The sequence below is a fragment of the Balaenoptera ricei genome, chromosome 3 (assembly GCF_028023285.1).
Source record: "Balaenoptera ricei isolate mBalRic1 chromosome 3, mBalRic1.hap2, whole genome shotgun sequence".
NCBI classification, from domain to species: Eukaryota; Metazoa; Chordata; class Mammalia; order Artiodactyla; family Balaenopteridae; genus Balaenoptera; species Balaenoptera ricei.
Genome location: NC_082641.1, coordinates 143467373 through 143472676, shown reverse-complemented (window position 1 = coordinate 143472676; position 5304 = coordinate 143467373). Strand labels below are relative to the sequence as shown.

Genomic DNA, 5304 nt, shown 5'->3' with positions numbered 1-5304 from the left:
AACAAAAAGAAAAATAAAAAATAAAAGAAAGCATGAAGGTGGTTGTTACTTTTAGATTTACGGTACAATTGCACTGATTTATATTATAGCCTTTGTAGTATTTGGGAGTTGGAGATAATTCACAATCACTCTATGAAATGATGATTGCAAGATGATTACATAGAGCACATTGTGACAGGGTGTAGTTAGATCCTGTTTTTTAAAATCATTTTGACAATCTCTGCCTTTTAATTAGTTAGTCCATTAACCTTTAAAGTGCTTATTGATAAGCTTGGTTTGCTTCTACCACTTTGTTTTCTACTGTCTCCTTTCCTTTGTTGTTGCTGCTGTTGCTTTGTTCTTTGGTTTCTCCTTGCCTGTTTTTTAAAACTTTAATTTTTTAAATTCCATTTTTTCCCCAGGCTTTCCAGTTTAATACACACACATCAGCACCTTACACTCCACATTCTGGGGAGAATTTGGAAAATTGGGGAAGGACTCCCAATCCACACTGAAAAAACAGAGTTGTGTTTCAGTGACATCAGTTTAATTTCCATTTTAATTTTTACATTGGCCTTTACTTATGCTTATTTTCATTTTAAGTAGTTGCCACAGGGATTATAATATATTTTTAAATTTTTCATGTTATCTACAGTTAATTTTGTATCAGTTCATGTAAACCATAGACATCTTAAAAGTGTGGTGTCGTACTGTACAACATAAACGGTTACATAAATAATATTGTCCTGTACAGACATTCATCTTCTTTTTTTCACTTAATATTTTTATGAGACATATATCTGTGCAGTTCTAGTTTACTGTAACTGGTATTTAGACAAAGGATTATTTAATATATTTTATAAATTTATTTCTTGTTGATAGGCTATTGATATAGTTATAGCCACCTTTAAAAAAAAAAGCCAATTTTGTTAGGGTCCTCCAGAGAAACAGAATCAATAGGAGACAGATACATAGGTTCATAGATAGATACATAGATATAGATATAGATGTATAGTATACACACACATAGAGTATAAGTCCCATTATGAGGGCAGGAGAAGACCAATGTCCTAGTTCAAGTGGTCAGGCAGAGAAAGAGCCTGAATTCTCCCTTTTATCACCTTTTTGTTCTATTCAAGCACTCAACCGATTGGATGATGTCCTCCCACATTGTGGGAAGTTATCTGCTTTACTCAGTCTACTGATTCAAATGCTAATCTCATCCAGAGACACCCTCATAGACACACTCTGAAATAATGTTTAGCCAAATATGGTCTAGTCAAATTGACACATGAAAATTAACCATCACACCAATAGTGCTAAAATCAAAATTCTTGTACTTGTCTTCTTATGTATATGTATTAGTTATTAACTAGGGATACACTTAAATGTAAAATTGCTATGTGAAAGTGTATGCCCATCTTCAGCTTTACTAAATATTCCCAAATTGCTATCTGAAGTGGTTAAATTAAATGAGACTGTCATCAGCAACAGATGAAAGTTCTATCTGGTTGTTCCACAAACATGCCAGTCTTGACAGTCTCTTTAGTTTTTACTTTTCTGATGACTTATGGGAGTAGGAATAGGGCAACAGTTTTCTCTGGGGTGTTTCACTGCAGTAGGGCAAATATTGTCTAAAAGTTTTCTGCTTTACTACGGTGCCCCTCTCCTAATCCTTTGGCAAGAGAGAGTAAACTTTTTGTGGGGCTCTTTTTAAAATCTGTCTTTACCCACTGGCATTTCTAGGTTGAAAGTTTCTTCACTCAGTCCAAGATATATGAGGCAAAAAGAAAACTCTAGGAACATGCTACAATATGGCTTATCAGGTCCCAATTCCCTAGCTTGTCTACCTTCTCTCTCTTTCAGAGTTTTCGTGTGTGTGTGTGTGTGTGTGTGTGTGTGTTTAAATATGTAATTTGCAAGGTTTTAGCTGTATTTAAAGGAACAAATAGGGAGACCTGCATCTACTCCATCTTCTGTTATTTCATATGAACTTTGCAATTGGTTTGTTATGTGTTGTGAAAAACCCAGTTGTGATTTTGACTGAAATCACTTTGAATTTAGTCATTGATTTGAGTTTTAATTCTATGTTCTGCAAGTGCTTTATAATTTGCTACGTAAGGTTCTTGTACATATTTTGTTAGATATATTTCTTCATACATTTTACATTTTTACCAGTAGGATCTCTTATTTTCTAATTGGTTATTGCTGATATATAGGAACGTTGGTGATTTTTGTATTCATATCTCAGATCTTGTAACCTTGAACTCTCTAATGCTAATATTTTATCTGAAAATTCTTTTAGAGTCAATATGTGGATTATCATATAATCCGCAAGTAACAACTGCTTTGTCTCTCCTTTTTCAATTTCTTACTTCTTATATATATATTTTTTCTTATCTTATTTCATTTTCTAGGATACCCAGTAGTTAATTTGAAGACATCTCTATCTTATGCCTGATTTAAAAGGACACTCATTTTTTTATTATTCTGTAATTAAAATCTTTCATTATGCATTTATATTTCAATAATTATAGCTTTCTCTTCTTCCTGTTAGTGTTAATATATGAAATTATAACTGTACACATCTAGAAACATTAAAAATTGGTTTAAGGAAAAAGATATTATGTCATAGTTAATGTAATAAAGATTCCCTAAAGGCATGATATTATAAAATAAGTTTACTGATTTACAGAATTATAAAGAAATTTAAGTGGATTTTAACTGTAGTCTGTTTTTTCCTTGAGGCCACTGATCAGACTTAGTATTTTTACATGCATTACCAGAGTTATCAAGTAGACCAGGTGTTAGTAACTGAAATGATGGTAAATCCATATTAATCATCTTCTTGTACTCTTATATGTATAGACTATATATAGACTAAGCTTTATTTAGAGTGTTCATTTGTATACCTTAAATAGGTAAAATTTCATTCTTACGTTTCAAAGAAAAACATATTTCTGTCTGTAATTCTTAATAGGGTGAATTATTAACATATTTTAATTAAACTCAACTTAACCCAGATGTCAGCTAGGGTCTTCCTGACATTAAGATTGTGGTAGGAATTATTCAAATACACACATTTAATGGCTGAGAACTTCACAAGATTTCTGCTAATCTCTGGTGTTAAAGCACAGTTCAGTTCCTTCATCTGTACTATCAAGTACAGATATTATATTCTACCACCATGTCAAAATTAGTATAAAGCTCAGCCTTTATGCCTGATTGGACAAGAGAATTCATTACACCAAGAATTTTATAAATTGGTTTATGGGTTCAGATTGCATCAAATTCCACACTGATTTCCACTGACGTGCAGAACAAACAACTGTTCCTCTATTATTTTCTGTCCCTGGTGCAGCGTTACAGCATCTAGACCAAGTTCCTTCTGTGTCTCAGCACCTGTCCTTTTTGTATATTTTAAAGTCATCTTTTTTTTTCCCAGCCTTGTTTATTCCCACAAGGCCTCAAAAAATTGAAGCAACAGTCATGCTTTTCCCTCCCCACATGAATCTTTAGTAAAAGGCAAAAGATTCATTCAATTATGAAGAGAAGCACGAGTATGGATTTAAAGTCATCTTTAAAAATAAAATCGTCGCTTTTTTTCATATAAAAAATGCATCACTTTGTACAAGTTAATAACTGTTTCCAAAGTAACTTAATATTTATAAACTTCTTACATGTGCATCTTCATCATTTCTCTAAAACAAATTCAGTTTTGTGGTAATTTCATAGTCACATTTTTAAAGTGTTCGGTACTACTAGAATTAAACCTTTTTAACTTCTATGAAACAATCATATCCAAAAGAACGTTACTCATTAAAACCACACTATAAATCATATTTTCAGAGCATTAACCCAGAGAAGAACATGGCAGAAAATGAATAATCTATGCAGCTTGATGCCTTTTCACATATTGATTTACAAGTCATTTGTCTGCAATTATTGTTTAAATACAATTCACTCTTTCCCAATAGGGTACTATTATCATTATTGTATACAAGGATCAGACTTACATTATAATGGTTTAGGGGTTTCCCTGGTGGTGCAGTGGTTGAGAATCTGCGTGCCAATACAGGGGACACAGGTTCGAGCCCTGGTCTGGGAAGATCCCACATGCCGCGGAGCAGCTAGGCCCGTGAGCCACAACTACTGAGCCTGCGCGTCTGGAGCCTGTGCTCCGCAACAATAGAGGCCGCGATAGTGAGAGGCCCGCGCACCGCGATGAAGAGTGGCCCCCACTTGCCGCAGCTAGAGAAAGCCCTCGCACAGAAACGAAGACCCAACACAGCCAAAAATAAATGAATTAAAAAAAAAAAAAAAAGGTTTAAACCCAAGCCCAACTTTATTGTTGTTTTGTTGTTTTCACTTGGAACATTAAAGATTATTTTAACACAAATGGAACACATATACTTGAACATTGTAGTCATCTGTATTGAATTCTATCATTCATCTGAGATCTTCCTGATATTTATCAGTATAAGATTGGCTAACCCTTCTCGTGACAAGTGTAAGAGCATGTTGATGGCCTGAAGACCATCACCTATGCGGTTTCTGTCCGTTGCATTGTTTGTACAGGGGAATCCTATAACAAAGATGCTAAGTATGATTTCCTACTCTGAAAATTAAACGTTTCACCTATTTTTTTTAAAAAAGAAATTAAAGAGGAATCTCAAGCCAAACCAAAGATTCCTTCCTCCATGATAACTGCCCCCGAATAACCCCACATGGGATGGACATGCTCATTCATTTTTGCTTCTTTCTCTATCTTCAAACTGGAGACAGTAATCAGATGCAATTATTAGAAACCCTGACTTCATCATTCCTACCCAAGGGGGAAATGGCCTAGAGTCAGTGCTTCCAATTATGCTGGGTGGCCCAGAAATGGACAAGCTGATTTATAGATAGCTGTGCTTAGTTCTATCCCAAAGGTCCCAGAGGAAACGCCTGGAGCAGAAGCTGTATCTCCCTATCAAGTGGCTCTCAGCTCTGTCACCAGCTACAGAATTAAATAGAAGGCTGAACCTGGAAGAGAGGTTTTTTTCTCTTACACTATGGTCAATTCTTAAATCACTCTGACATTAATAGGAAAATTCCATAGGCACACTTGCATGTCCTCATTAAAGTATAGAAATTAAAGAAGAAGTGACAGAGTAATCACTAAAACCAACGACAGAGGAGATGCCCACAGGAATAACAGACTCAGTTCACATTTTAAGTAGTTCAGTCTGAAAAATTCAAAATGCAAATTCCTTTTAGGGAACTGGTATCAAAAGCATGCTCGGTCACATATAACATGTCCCATGCTGTTTTGATCAATTGAAA

At 34.6% G+C, this 5304-nt stretch overlaps 1 non-coding gene across 1 annotated transcript; it reads right to left on the bottom strand.

Moving 5' to 3' along the window:
* Nucleotides 1-3422: 3422 nt before the first annotated feature.
* Nucleotides 3423-3543, bottom strand: LOC132364236 (U5 spliceosomal RNA). Its single transcript, XR_009502776.1, has one exon. It is a non-coding gene; the product is annotated as a U5 spliceosomal RNA (small nuclear RNA).
* Nucleotides 3544-5304: the final 1761 nt, after the last annotated feature.